The sequence below is a fragment of the Gorilla gorilla genome, chromosome 8, assembly GCF_029281585.2.
Source record: "Gorilla gorilla gorilla isolate KB3781 chromosome 8, NHGRI_mGorGor1-v2.1_pri, whole genome shotgun sequence".
Classification (NCBI taxonomy): domain Eukaryota; kingdom Metazoa; phylum Chordata; class Mammalia; order Primates; family Hominidae; genus Gorilla; species Gorilla gorilla.
In genome coordinates this window covers 97405537-97421953 of record NC_073232.2, presented here as the reverse complement: position 1 = coordinate 97421953, position 16417 = coordinate 97405537, and positions in this window count along the sequence as shown.

The window sequence follows — 16417 nt, the reverse complement described above, 5'->3', positions numbered from 1 at the left end:
TATGGCCTTTTGACTTCTGCCCTCTGAAATGATTACTTAGCTTCATGAACATACCCTGTAGACTATAATGTTATTATGGTCATAGCTATGGACTTCATAATGTAATCTCATGATCCATCCCTCCCCACACCACCATGACATTATAAGCTGGAGATTGGCCTTCTGACTTCTGCTTTAGGCATAATAATAGGGTCTCATGGTCATCTTCCTTGGACTTTGTAACGCAGGTTCTAGCTTAGGTCTTAGATAGTATGTTATGGTTTTCTAGTCATCAATTTGGACATTTCAGTTCAGTCTATGACCACTATCCCTGAGATGTAGTCCCAATAAACAGATGAATACCTGGGGTTTAATTCTGCCAATTTCTGGCTTGCTCTCTCTATTTGCTCCCCATCTTATCATTCTAGCAGGCCTTGCAGCAGAGCCTGTGTAGAATTATGACAAGCTACAAAGTTTAAGACTTGAGCATTCTGGCAAGTTTGATTATTTTTTCTACAACTCCAAAAAATGAAGGGCACAATGGAGTTATCTATCTGCAGGATACAGTTAGGAAATGCATTTCCTTAAAAAATCAAAATGTCAGTGTAAGATAAAGCATCTAGCCTTTGTTCAATTCATCAAAATTCTCTTTTATTCTTTAACTTAGTGGACAGACATGTCAGTTTTGACCAGTGCCTCCTGGATCAATATTACACTTAGTGCTCTGTGAAAAGAGACTTATAGAGGCAAAATGTGACAATCAATGACATTTTCTTATTTCTGCCCAGGGGTCTCTAGTGCTAATGATCTGCAATGGCTAATGAGGAGAATGCTATGGTGTTGCCACAAAAAGAGTTCTCCACCTGGCTACAGGGGCTCTCCCGCCATCAGGACTACCAGGGAATGAAGAAAGAATACAGTTGATCATCACTGCTCTATACTTTGAGTTATAACTTGAAGCTTAAATAAATGTCTTCAGCTTGTTTTCTTTTGACTTCCTTCTTCACAGCATTAATTCAGATCTTTTTGTTGACATGCAGTAGAAGTCACAGAAAGGACAACACATCTGTATGCCCACTGCTGAAATCTAGTTATACCTGCACAAAGTACAACATGTTCTGCTTGGCTGCTGGGACTGGTTCATATCAGGGTTTTTAACATTCCTCTGAGGAAAAGGTAAAAGAGCAATTGAAAATGAGGACCTGCCTTGAGTCTGGGACTCTTTGACAAAGAGAATGAGAATAAAAACCTTTCTCTTAACTCCAGACACCAAAGTAAACAAGAAGAAATTTATCCTCCTGGGGAATAAGTCTTGGGAAACAAGTTTTGTCCAGAATAAGTAAAGGCATGACACAGGCATTTTCTTAGAGTATCTTCAGTACTGAAGAAAGGAATCCCAAGTTACCTGGGAGATACTGAATCAAATGCAAGAGGATAGTTCCTGGTTTTCACTCTAAAAATATGAGCACACAGCTTACCTTGTGGCCAAGTCACAGAGGTATATTCCTGGTGGAAGAGAGCTACTCACCATCTCAAAAGGACATCAGAATAACTTTGGTACTGGAGATCAAAATGATGCTGAGGAGGAAAGCAAATGAGTGGGCGAAAGTAGATCATTGCAACAGAGGAGCAATAAAAATCTCTCTGTGCTGTGATATGACATCTCAGCCCAGAGTATGTGGAAGCCTTACCTACAGCAAGAGAAGGGGCCTTTGCTTCTTGAAATTTAGCTCAGTTAAAAGCTTGATATTAGCTCACATTAGTTAATAGTGTTATGGTATGTATCAGAAGCTCATAGTAATTCTGTATATTAAAGTGACCTTGTGCTGAAACACCTTCAGGAATACCAGTGGAGCAGAAAGATGTTAGTTACTACAATGAGAAGGCATGACTGTGCTAGATCATCTGATCTGTGGGAAACAGCCCCATTTGCCTTCTTCTATGCTCTCTCCTATACAAGCCCAAGAGCTGCATTTCAGCCATCAGGGTTATGGTTTTGCTTCTGCCAAAGAGGGACTCACATGAGAGATAGAAGGTGGAAGAGAAGCAGAAGTCATATTATCATTTTTGTGGCAGATGTAGAGAGATGTGTCAGTTTCAGCAGATGGTAGAGATTTGCCAGGGGTTTGGGGCATACTCTGGTGAATCACTCGTTTTGATGCTGCATGCAGCTGAGGTAACTGATGAAGGCTTTTGATTATTATGTAGCATGATTTCCTAGAAGCTATTAGAAGCTTTCCTATCACTTTTATGGGTAATCCAATGCTACTGTACTTTTCAGTATGCAACACTTTCCTGCTTTGAATCTTATAATGCTTTCCATTTTCCTGACCAAATCACATCTGGAAATAGGATACTGCTGGGATGGGGGTGGGAGGAGGAAATGACTTAGGAAGAAGCAGCCACTGGGAGGAGAAAAAGATATTTGTGGGAGATTTCATCAAGTCTTCTGGGAATGTGGAGTTGAAGTCTTGCTTTTGATATCCTACCCTTTCAACAATTTTAATTTGGGTTATTTGTTCAGGGAAACAATCATTGTACTCATGGAAACATAATTGGATCACCTGGTTTCCATTTCTTTTTGATTACTCTTCTTTGTTTTCTTATAAGCCTGCTCCTGTCCCTCTGCCATCTTCACCTTATAACTGTATTCTATTATAGAAAGTATAGCTATAATTATAATTTATAACTATATTCTATCTTCATTATAACTATATTCCATCTTCATTTGGTGGTTTTTCAATGATTATGCTAGTTGCTATTTTCCTGGAGTTTTCCAACTCTGAATCTATTTTATTTTATTTTATTCTAGCTTTATTGAGGTATAATTGACAAATGTCTGAATCTATTTTAAATTGCAGTAAGCAGAACTTACTTACAATACACAGACCTATAGCAGGTATTCAATCAAAAATTCACTAAATCTAGATTTAATGGCAGAAGCTGTTGCTTTCAATCCTCCTCTTGACAGTATCTCACATTTTACTGCCCTTTATGGCTGAAACAGCACATTGAACTAATGTTGCTACAAAACACTTATAATTCTGAATCCCATGTCTCTCTCCTGATTAAAACTAATAGCTGCGAACTCACTCTTTAATGAGGTTTCATTTGGATTGCTGCTAGCCACAATACCTTCTATGCAGCCACAGTGAAATTCATTATCCCCTCTTCTCCCAACTGTAACAGTCTCCAGAGAAGTTAACATGTCCTGAAAACTTCAGGACTTCTCTGAGACCTCTCTCCTCCAAAGCCTGTATGGAAAAGTGCAAGGGCCTATCTAAGTGGAGGCTCCTGTGCTCTGTGAGACACACACAGTGCTTCTCTTAGCCCGGAAGGGGAGCAGATCTGCCATCAGCAACGGCTGAATTAAGTCCTGTGTGCTAAACGTAACTCGATGTACCAAAACATTATAACAAGCCCATATTTTCCATTCAGACAATTTACTTAATTATGAAACTGCACTTTTTGTGACATTTTATGAGAGTAGTGATTAAAATGATCTCCCTCATCATTCCATGGTAAAATGCCAACTACGAGTAGGTGACTTGAGGGGTGGACTAACAAGAATTAAGGATTTTTGATGTTAGCATGTTTTTCATCTAATCATCATAAATTCCTAGAGCAATGATCCTCAAATGTGTCAATAATACTCCCATCAGTAATTTTTATGTTACGACTGTTATGTTATGACTATGAAAAAAGTAAATTTTAAAAGGCTAAGTTAAGATAAACCATTTTAAAAATATTTTCTTACTTTGGCACTGTGCTATCATTAGTTAATACCAAAATATAGACTTAGGGCAAAGCTTCTAAGAATCATATTGTTTTTAAAGATATTTCAAGTAGCTTGGAATTTTGATTTTCTCTGTGGCAAATTCATGTCAGATATCATGATATTACCACTGCTTTTACTTCTTAAGATGGATAAAAGTTGCTCATCTATGTGTGGAAGTGTCTACACTGTTGTTTTATGGACTTTTCTCTTTTCCTTGCATCTACACGGTACCTTCAATCTGTGGTTTCTTTGCAGGAATTTTAAAAGCCATTTGTCTATCATAAGAAGGCTAGTTTAGTTTAAACTAGATAAGTGATAAATCCATTAACCAGACACATAGAAATTGCAACACAACATGATGTGTGACAAGTGAATGAAGGGTAAGGCATTACTGCCAACTCCTTTGTGTTTTGACACCTTGATATTTCATCAGCTAAACTTGAGGCAGGGCCATCTAGTATGTGGACCAAGTAAAGAAGTACAGCTTCATTCTTGTTCCTTTTTTTTTTAAGAACATATAGGAAGAAAGGTCTTAATGCTTTCTATCCATGTTACAGTGGGTGATCTTAAGCATCCCCTGAGTGTGTGCAGCCCATTTTGGGAACCACTGGTGGAGAACACTGCTTCCCAATGGTTGTTCATAGACCAACAAGATGACATTGTTTTGTCTTCCAACAATTCTTGACTAGGACCACCACCCACTTCTGGCTTTTAAACAATGGTTGTGTTTTCTCTGTTCCCTTATAATAGCTGTTGTGAAATGTGTTTTCAGCCGAAGTTTGAAATGTACACATGGCCCAGCATATTGCTGGGAAAACTGGACTTTTAGGTGGTATCTTTGGAAAACCAGAGTCCAAAGGAATTTTGACTTCTCTGCTCACAATTTATTATCTTTCAGTGCAGGAAGGTTTGAGAAACAGGAGGCAAAAATGTGGCTTTGGGGTCAGTAGACCAACAGGTAAGAAACAGAGACCTGCTCACAATCTGGCTGGCCAGTATTGTTCTCAGGGCATAGCTTGAGTGAGGGAAAGCAGGAGGCTGTATTCCAGGTCTCTGGCATGCTAAGAATGCACAGCCACCACTGCAGAGTATCTGAAACACCTCATGAGCCAACTGCAAGGATAGCACCTATGATGGCAGATGGATAGCCCACCTCTGCAGAAATTTTTCGCTTAGAGTCACTAGTCATTCCATTCCTAGCTTCAGCTTTGTACAGAGAACTTGGAGAGCCAGAGAAAGCATGGGGAAGCCAAAATTGATGTTTCACTGATATGTCTTAGGTGCTCAGAAGTAATTCTAAATACTTGAGTTTTATTTATCCATTAAAATAGACTTAAAACTTTATATTGAAGGCAATGAACAGTTAGTTAAGGTTTGCACAGATAGGCATGATAATCACACCTATATTTAGAAACAACAGTGCTGGCAGTGGCTTTCTTGGGAGAATGCCAAGAGGTTAGAGTTTATTCATTTGAAACACCCATTTTTTCCTAAGGTTCTTGCATCCCTGTGTTTAATTAAGTCCCACTTTGAAAGTGCAAGCTCTTTGGTCAGCAATTTCAGTTCTCTCTGCAGCATTCAGTTTTATTGTTTGCCCATTTCTCGGTCTGAGAGAATCACTCAGTCCTACACCATGGGGTTACACAGAGCCCCCCACCCCGCCCCCTGTAAAGTATAAGAGCTCAAGTCAAGACTCTATGAATACATACTAAGTCCCCAGGTCTTTGGAAGCTTCACCACCACACACCTGCTTTTATTTCCAAAGAAAATAGCCTATGGTTGTTTTTCTACATTAGCATCAGCCCTCTCAGTAATAGACTTAGGAATAAGTTCTCATAGCAAACAAGGACCTCCATGTGTGACAAGGAGGGGAAGTGTGGTCAGGAAACCCATTTCAGTTTCAGGAGTTTACTGTCAACAATCACAAGGGTGAAAATGAGCTGAACAATTTGAAAGAACCTGTCACTATTATTTCAATGGATGGATTTTGGTAGACATAAATTCAACAGCTCACTTGTAAAAAGTCCTAGCTAGTTTATATCTCCCTTGGCCATCAAAATAATCAAAGAAAGAAGAAGCGAAAAGAAAGAAATGCAGAAAAGAAGGGGCAAAAAGGGAGACATATTTTCTGATTCTGTATTATGTGTCAAAACCTGTGATGGGCACTTTCTTGTATGTAATTTATGTATTCCTTGCAATAGCCCAGTGAACACGATATTCACATCTTGCCAATTTTAGATAAATACAGTCATATTAATCAAAAATGAAGAAGTCATACAGGATTTGTTGAAGCCATGTGTTAGTACAGGTGTCAATTTAAAATGATCCAGAAAGATAAAATTCCATTTTTCCTTTTTACCCTTCAGAGAAAAACTCTTTCCTTGCATTATAGCAGTCCAGATGATTTACTCCTTCTTTTTAGAAGTTACTTGTGTTGTCTACCACAAAATATACCTTGGTCCATTGAATGTTATTGTTCAAAAGCTGCAACTCTGGGCCACCTTCTCTCAAAAAAGCAAGGCTCCTCACTCGAGTTGCCACAGACTCTCTGGAAAATAGCCTCCTTTCTCCTTCTCCCATATCTGTCTCCCTTTCATTTGTGCTCAGATGTGTATTTTGATCCAAGCAACAAGGGCAAAGTAACCAGAGCTGAAGAATAAGATACCAGAGACTTTCTGATATATTGGCTACAGCTCTCTCTAGAGTCACACCCTGATCTCCAACTGCGCTAAGCTCCTGGTAGCCCTTATGCCTCCAGCCTCTTCTCATATGTTCCTGCCAGCTAGGATTCTGTATCCAACTTTTTATACAAGGAAAACTTCCTTGCTGTCCTGACAGCTCAGACATGACCTCCTTAGAAGCCTTCCCTAATGCCTCAATGTGGTTAACATGGCTAACTTCAAGTAGCACTTGGATCTTGTCCCCTAATCACACTTTTGTCACATTGTATGAGCTGTTCATGTCCATGCCCATGAGCTGTAAGCTGCTAGAGGGTAGAGTGCATGTCATATTGTCTCCAAGTCTTGGACTTATGGTTCTCATCAATAGTCTCTCAATGTCCAAGTAAATGGATGAGTAAAAGGGACCACTGGCATCTCAGAGGAAAGTACAGTGCAGGAGAAATGGCAGCCCGGAGTCCAGTGCCTTTGGACAACCTCAGAGGAAGACTTACATGTAGTGAACTAGATGTTGCTAGGGCAACTTGTAGCTCTGTTATTAATCTCAGGGTAGCTGCAGAAAATGGACATAAAATCCATTCTGTGGAACAACGAACACAATAGCTACCTTGAGGCTCTGCTACCTCAAACCCTTGACGTAAATCTGACATTCTGTACAACTATGTCAATGTCACAAACACCCAAACTGCCTACTTATCTTTGAAACTCATTTTCTATTCTAAATGATTCTCCACAATTAAGCTGACACGTAAATTTGAATTCCAATAAGTGTTCCTAAACAGAGAGAGGATGATGAGGTTTATAACATTTAATTTAAGAAGAAATGATGGAGAATTACCCTTTAGACAAATGAGCTAAAAACTGTGGGAAGGTAAGGTTAGACTGTGCAAACTTTACACAGCAGCTGGTCATTAAGTGTTCATTTGTCTTCTCTTGTCTCCAAGAGGCTTTGAATAATAGAACCCAAACAGTTGTTCTAACTGGTGTTGATGCAGTCACTTCTGGTGGGAGCAGATAGCAGTTGGAATCGTAAGAACTCTGGGAATATGCAGCGCCCTCTTTAGAAACGAGTGTTTTTATTTCAGTCGTAAGTTTAGTCCAAAGTGATCCAATTGCTAAAGGAAGTGAGAAGTCAATGTCATTCACCTTATGATGTCTAGCTTGTTCCACTATGAGTACTTCCATAGATGGAAGAAAACCCTTGTTGGAAAGAGAAGAATCCTAAAATAAATGCCTTCTGGTGGGTTTTGATTGACATTGTACTGCAGGCTAGAATTGGGGCCTTTCCCTTGCTCAGAAGCACTTGGCACAGGGCCCATGTGTGTCTTGACTGTCTCTGACATAGACATTAGGGGAAGGAAAAGGAGCTAGTGCACCGACTGTTCAGCTGCAGGTGTATTAGTGCTAAGTGCTCCATATGCTTTTTCTTATCCAGTAACCCATCTTCACAGCTAGTAAAATAAAAACCCCAGCACCACGTGTACTTTTACTATGGCCATTTCACTTGCTTCAGTGCAAAGGGGTTTTCCTTCCTTGTGGGCTTTAAAGATGCATTTCTGGTTCTAGTTTTAATTAATTGAAGTTGTGCTCTAGTTTGAAAATCTCTGTGTGGCAACAGGCTGATCTCCACTCTGCCTAGGGCTGGGGCCAAGTGTTACAGAGATCTCTATGGTTACTTCTAGTTCTTTGTACCCTGGCTGCCTGTGTGTAATTGAGAGAAAGTGATCCTAGAGGAACCATCTGTTCAGGCCACCATTGAGAACTGCCCCAGAGGCCATAATTTACATTAAAACCTAACTGAATGGTGTCTATTGTAGCCCTGTATTTGGGGACCCAGACTGGTATTATCTTTTTGTAACAGAGGTGACATGGACTGAATGTGACCCCCCTAATTTATATGTTTAAATCTTCACCCTCAATTTGATGGTATTAGGAGGTGGAGCTTTTGGAAGCTGAATAGGTCATGAGGATGGAGCCCTCATAGTTGGGATTAGTGCCCTTATAAAAGAGACCCCAGAGAGTTCCCTTGCCTTTGCCACCATGGAACAACACAGCAAGAAGAGAGCTGTCTATTAACCAGGAAGCGGGCCCTCTCCAGATGGCAAATCTGCTGGTGTCTTGAACTTAAAGTTCCCGGCCTCCAGAACTGTGGGAAATAAATTTTTGTTGTTTAAGACACCAGTCTATGGTATTTTTGTTATAATACTCTGAATAGACTAAAACAAGAGGCATCAATTACAGATTTCATGCTACATGGATGCCTGATATTTGGTTATCATGGAGCCATAGATGCCCCTGTGTTCTCTGAAGTGTATAGTCCCCTAATTGAGAACAAGAATTAGAAACCAAGATGCAGTAAACACAACTACCCTTTCCCCTAAAAGGCCTCACCTTCCTGTACCCACACACTTTAGAGCTACATATTCAACAAAATTGATGTTTCTAGAAGCCTCCTCTTATATCATATATCATATTATGTCATGCCATGTGATATCATACAGATGAGGAAGAAGGTCAGCAATAGTATCCTGGGAAAATACATGGACGGATCTCAGAAATCTTCAAGACCTCTGAATTTTTATGCAAATTGTTCTGTCTGTATGAATATCTTCATTTTTATTCATAAGGAAAAATTTCCATAGCTTTTATCAATTTCTCAAAGGGTTTTGAAACACAAAGTGATTAGCAACCAGGAGTCCAAAGGTAATTCAAACCCTCATGAACACATTTGGACATGTCTCAGGTCTTCATTGTTTGGTAGTTTACAACATGGTTTACCAGTTGTCTCTGTCCTCAGGGGTTAGGATGCCCAGGCCTTTTTTTTTTTTTTTTCTCTTTCTTTTGCTCCACTTGAATTTCTCTTTCCTCATTTCGTATGTCCCTCTCTAAGCTTCTGTTTATCTGTGTGCAAACACACCTGCTGGCTCAAATTATCACTGAAAAGAAATGTTGGATTTCTCATTCCAGGAGTATTAATGGCAACAGAGCCTATGTGCTTATCTCGTCTGTGTCCCAGTAATAGGAAACACCTCCAACAAGGCAGGTTTCCTTTTTAAATAAAGCAATCTCACACTTGTCATATTCATCCCTGACAGAGCGGTTGTCTTCCCCAGCTCCAGGGCCCCTCATCCTCAGGAAGACATTTGATGCCAGGGAGAAGAGGCTCACAGCAGGGGGCAGCCGCTGGAGTCCATGCTTCACACTGGTCCCTTTGTCACCCCGGGTAACTTACAGTAGTTCGCAGAGTACAGTAAGTGGAGGATAAAGCCTTTACCAAGTCTCCTCATAAATGTAGACAGAATGCTCTCCTGTAATAAACTTCCAAATTCAGGGCACAAAATTGTAGTGTATATCGGAGGTTTTCTTTTTTCTATTTTTTCTGTAGTCTGATTTTTTGTGCAGTGTCTGTTGGAGGCTAGAGTAGTTGTGGACTTTCAGTATAGACCTTTCCCCATTAGTGCAGCAGCACCCACAAGTTGCAAGGCACAGACACCCCTCCTACCTGGTTAATTGTCAAAGAAGCAATTAGCCCTGCATTGAGATACTGCTGTCTAGTTTTCAGGTTCACATCAAATTTTCAGTTGTTGATCATCACAACAACACTATCAGGTTGGCAGAGAAGGTATGATTAGTGTCATGTTACAAAGACATCTTCACAGAGGTTAAAGTCACTCCATAAGCTAATATCTAAGAAAGACCAAACCCTGGAATAGGAATTTCTTTTTTCTTTAATCAAATTTCAGGGCTCATTCCAGTTGCCACACTGTGTCTCAAACATGAAAGTATGAAAATTCAACATTAATGAACCTACAATCACAACTTCACCAGAAGTCTCTCTAGTTCAAGGACAAGAAGGTAGAATCCTCAAGGAGCCCTGGGTGATATAACTTCAGGATAGTTACATCACCATAACAAACGTTAGACTCCTGTAAGATCTGCCCATTTCTGAAGTCACAAATAGTCAAAATAATTACAAAAGCAATTATATATTCTCCTTTGTATCTCTCAAATAACACAAAAGGGGACCCAAGCAATACTTCTGATGAACCCATGGGCCTCTGCCCCGAAAATCCCAGCACATACAACTTTTCCAAAGTGGCATCCATGTGGTGCTAACAACACCCACTGAGCTCCTCCACAGCTACCATTTAACTCCTCTTACCCTCCTCCTTTAGCTCCCACCTCCCAACTTCTTCATGTGTTTATTGACTTAGATTTTCTTACTAACTACTCTGGCTTCTCTCTTAAATATCAACCCAAAGGTAACACAGAGGTCAAAGGGAACAGGAAAAAATAGAGAAGAGAATTGTATATTCTTTCCGGTAGCCTATGTGTTTATCCTAAGTACCAGTTACATCCCACGACACACTGAAACAAGGAAAAAAATATCTTTATTGAATGATTAAAACATTCCAGTTATCCCTTGTCTCAGTCCAGAATATTTCTCAATTTTGTATTCCATATTTTATTAAATCATCTGAATCAGACAACTCTATTTAGATTGTGGTGAGGAAGAATTATTTATTGAAATACAAGGGCATTTCTGATTAATCATTTCATGTTTCATGCATACTTGCCTCTTTCTACTCTAATAAAGACAGAAGCACTGTTCAGTCCTCCGTACACCAGGGACCTTGGTTCTCAGCCCTTCACACTCTTCCAGTTCCCCTGCAAATGATTATACGAGAATCCTCAGCTCCTGGGACAATGGTCCTACTGCCCTGATGGAGCAAATTTCTAACTATTAATAAGTTTATTTTGTAACCAAAGTTCATACATTATTCAGATTTCCTCAGTTTTCACCTAATGTACTTTTTCTGTTCTATTGTCTCACCCACGATTCCACAGTACACAGAGCCATCATGTCTCCTGACTTAGGTTCTCTTTGGCTGTGACCGTTTCTCAGTCTTTTTTTGTGACAGCCTTGACAGTGCCTCTATTGAGTCTTTTTTTCTCAATATTTTTTATTATGTTAAAATGCATATAACATAAAGTTTACTATCTTAACCATTTTAAGTATACAGTTCAGTGGTAATAAATGCAATCATAATATTGTGCAACCATCCCCACCATCCCTCTCCATAACTCTTGTCATCTTGTAATATTGAAACTCTGTACACATTAAACAATAACTCTAAACAATGATTCCCTTCTACCTCCAGCTGCTGGAAACCACCAATCTACTTTCTATGTCTATGATTTTGATTATTCTAAGTAAGTATTTTATATAAGTGAAACTGATAGGTTCATTCTTGAGCTTGAACAGGAAAAGGAAAAGAGAAAATGAACTGATGTTAAGACACATAGAGAAAGGCATCCAGGTGTTTAAGTCTTAATAGGAAAAACAAGAAACACCCTTCAAGCCTTGCCCCTGAGGGAAGAGCTGGAGGTTAAGCTCCTATGCAAGTGGAGAGACAGAGACTTCAGGGCAAAGAGGAAGAGAGGGACCAAGAACTACTGTTCTTGGGAATTCACAAAAAAGGGAAAAAATTGAAATGATCAAGAAACATAAAAAAGATGTTCAATTTCTCTGATAATTAGAGAAATTTAAATTAGAATCACATATAATATTATTCAACATCAGAAAATTGACCAAAAAATTTTGAAGTTTGACAACTTTGAGTACTGATGGTGTAGAGACATGGAGGCATGCATACATTGCTCATAGGAATATAAATTGGTACAACCACTTTAGAAACTATTTGGAGATATTTAGTAAAGTTGAAGACCTAGATACTCTACCACCAGTAACTCCATACCAGCATATATATTCTATAGGAAATATTGAAATTATGTTATAAACAACAATATGTAAAAATATTCATAGTAACACCCATTGTAACAGGAACAAAAAAAAATGTAAGCCCTTGGAAACTACTTAAATGTCAAACAGAAGGATAGATAAATAAATTGTGATATAGTCACATAATGAAATACCATATATTATGGAAGATAAATGAACAGAGCTAGAAAAATCAACATGAATAAATATCTCTTACAAATCCAGTATTGAGGGAAAAAACAAAGAATATTTTCAATATAGTACAATTTACATAAAGTTAAAAAACATGAAAATAAATAGCATATATTCTTTTTTTTTTTTTTTTCTTTTTTGAGACGGAGTCTCGCTTTGTCACCCAGGCTGGAATGCAGTGGCACCATCTCAGCTCACTGCAAGCTCCGCCTCCTGGGTTCACACCATTCCCCAGCCTCGGCCTCCGGAGTAGCTGGGACTACAGGTGGCCGCCACCATGCCCAGCTAATTTATTTTTTTTGTATTTTTAGTAGAGACGGGGTTTCACCGTGTTAGCCAGGACAGTCTCAATCTCCTGACCTCAAGATCCACCCACCTCAGCCTCCCAAAGTGCTGGGATTACAGGCATGAGCCACTGTGCCCGACCAAATAGCACATATTCTTTAGGGTACTTACATGGTAGTAACAAAAACAAGTGTGTGTGTGTGAGATATGGTTTTGATGTTTGACCTCTTTAAACCTCATGTGATTCCCAGTGTTGGGGTGGGGCCTGGCAGAAAGTGTTTGGGTCACAGGAGCAGATCCCTCATGACTAGCTTGGTGCCCTCCCCTTGGTAATGAGTGAATTCTTGCTCTGTGAGTTCACACTAGATCTGGTCATTTAAAAAATCCTGGCACCTTTACCCAACTTCAAACTATACTACAAGGCTACAGTAACCAAACAGCATGGTACTGGTACAAAAAACAGAACACACAGAACAATGGAACAGAATAGAGAGCCCAGAATAATGCCACACGCAAGGAACCATCTGATTTTCAACAAAATAGACAAAGACAAGCAATAGGAGAGATTTCCCAAAGAACTTAAAACAGAATTACCATTTGACCCAGAAATCCCATTATTGGGTATACAGCAAAGGGAATATACATTTTCTACCATAAAGACACATGCACTGGTATGTTCATTGCAGCACTGTTTATAACAGCAAAGACATAGAATCAATCAAAATGCCCATTAGTGTAGACCGGCTAAAAAAAATGTGGTACATGTACACAGTGGAATACTATGCAGCCATAAAAAAGAATGAGGTCATGTCCTTTGCAGCAACACGGATGGAGCTGGAGGCCATTATCCTAAGCAAACTTACACAGGAACAGAAAAACACATGCCACATATTCTCACAAGTGGGAGCTAAACTTTGAGTACGCGTGGACACACAAAAAGGAAGAGACACCAGGGCTTACTTGAAGATGGAGGGTGGGAGGAGAGTGAGGATCAAAAAACTGCCCGTTGGGTACTATGCTTATTACCTTGGTGACAAAATAATCTGTACACTGAACCCCCATGACCCACAATTTACCTACATAACAAACCTGCACATGCACCCCTGAACCTAAAATAAAAGTTAATAAAACAAAAAACAATATTGTTAAAAAATAAAACTGACAAAAAGAAAACAAAATAGATCCTGGCACCTTCCCACACTCTCTCTTGCTCCAACTCCTGCCATGTGACACACCAGCTCCCCCTTCACCTTCTGCCATGATCATAAGCTTCCTGAGGTCTTACCAGAAGCAAATGCCAGCAACTTGCTTCCTGTACAGACTGCAGAAGCATGAGCCAATTAAGATAAACAATTTATTTTAAATAACTTTAAAATAAATTTCTCAGTCTCAGTTATTTCTTTACAGTGACACAAAGGGCCTAACGGTGATAACAGTGAATCCACATAATGGGCACATTTTGGAGAGATGACCTTGAAATAATGCAATTGGTGAAGGTTATGCAAGGACCTCAAATAATTTGCTACTTCTTATGCTTAATGTGCTTTGCATAGATGTTTATATTTTTTCATACAGTTCTATATCTCTAAAATCTTTCATGATTTTTTATTTTAAAAATCCCATGGCCTTGGCTATATAGATTGACCACAGCTTTACTCCCAGGACTCAGCTCGGTTCTGGAACTTGGGAGGGTGGCCCCGCCACTGGTGGGGGAAAATCAAAGCAACCACTGCCAGTGGAAGCCAGGTGAGAAACTCTAATAGTTAAAGGGATGTGTTCTATTGGTCTACCAAATATAAATGTAATGGAACCCAGGTTCAGCTGGGTTCCCTACTCAAAAGCCAAATTTGAGAGACAAGATTGGTTAGGAGGAAAAGCAGGTTTATTCAGGAGCTGAAAACCCAACAAGATGGCAGGCTGGTGTCACAAAGACCATCTCAAGTTTTTCAGACTGGCTGAAGGGTTTCATGGGAGGGGGAATATAGAGAAACTCTGTGCATGACTTGACCATGTATAGGTCAGTATGTCTGGTCTTAATGACTATATTGAGCAATGGACCATCTGGTGGTCTAACTGGTGTGAGCTTGACTGCAACTGGAGTACAGATTAACTGCTCAGCATTCTTCCCAGGGTGGAATGTTTCACAACCTTGATTCTATGCTTAGTGTCTCAAGGCCAGTTCCTGGAGTTCTTTAAGCAAAGTATGTAAATTAAGCATTATTAAAAGCCCAGCAGAGGAAGAAGAGAGTAATACAAGAAAAACAAAGGATAATAATTGTTTTTCAAGATAAGGTTGTAGTTTCTGTTACAAATTTCCCATTGTCAGTTTTTCATTCCATTTTTAGGGAAAGTGGGGCATCATACCAGTTTGGCTACTTCCTGCTGGATGGGGGTGTGAATTGGAAATGAAACCATTTGATCTGGCAGTGAGCTGATGTTCGGGTCCTATTTTTGGTGTGTGTGTGTGTGTGTGTTTCCAGGTCTTCAGGAGGATCTGCTCTCCCAGTTGAAAAGGATGCAGGGCCACATACATGGATGAGTGGTCCTGCTGGAAGCAAACTCATGAGCGGAAGTCAGTACAGTGCCTAGAGTCTTAACATATCTGGCAATTGCTAAATTTCTAATCATATCAGTTGGCTGTCCCACCTTGGCAGAAACTTGGAATGGCTTACTGCATGATACTTTAAAGGACTCAATTTGTGTCTATTTTGGGGGAGCCATTTTAATTTACAACAGGACAACCGGCAACACTTTATCTCAATCAGTTTCTTGTTTTTTGACATATTTTGGTAATGCTTTTATTTATTTTTCCTAGAGTAGGGTTTACCTTTTTCATTTTTTCTGTTGATTGTTGTCTCCAAGATGACAATTTAAAAGTTGCAGGAAGAGGCATGCCACAGGTTTTATTTGGCATTCCTGCAACCATCATAGTCTTTTTAAAATCAGGTGATAGATGGGTGTTAACTATAAAATATGTGGCTCCATATAAATAATAGTGATTTGTTCCCCACTATCAGTTGTACCCATGCCTCTTGTGGGGATATGATGACAGATTGGCTAAACATACGTATTCAACAGGTTATAGGAGGAGCTGTGAATATTCATGAAGATGGTACTGACACATGTGTATTGAACAAACACATGTAACATACAACCAATGTTCACTTTGGGGTGTAGACTTAACATTTAAATGTATTACAATTAGATCCTATAGCTCAAAAGATTTTTTTTAGGACACAAATGCATGTAAGTGCTAAATCTCTGTAAACTGTCCAGAACTAGTCTGTAGTTGGTCTTTTTATTAGGAGAAAGTTACTGAAATCAGTCTCCTGTATAATTAAGGCTGTAGTTCTGGCTAGTAGAACAGAGGCTGAAGGTCAGTTAGTCAGCATCCGGCGGAGCTGCAAGTTGTTTTCATGTTGCTTACCTCAAAGCCAGTGCTTGTTTAGTTGCTAGAGAAAAAGAAAACACCTATGGCAGTTAGAATATAGTTTACTTTTTAAGGGTAGGGGTGTGTGACTTAACCTTTAGCTGGCATGGCCTTAGGGCCTGTTTATAATCTTTTATCTTATTTCCACAGAGTCTGTTCTGTCAGTTTTATGAGCTCTGTTTTAACATTCATGCCAATCGGTTGTTGTGTCCAAACCATAAAATGAAGGGGATACAATGAGGTACGTCTGACCTCCCATCCTGTCATGATTGGGAACTACATTTTAAGGCTTT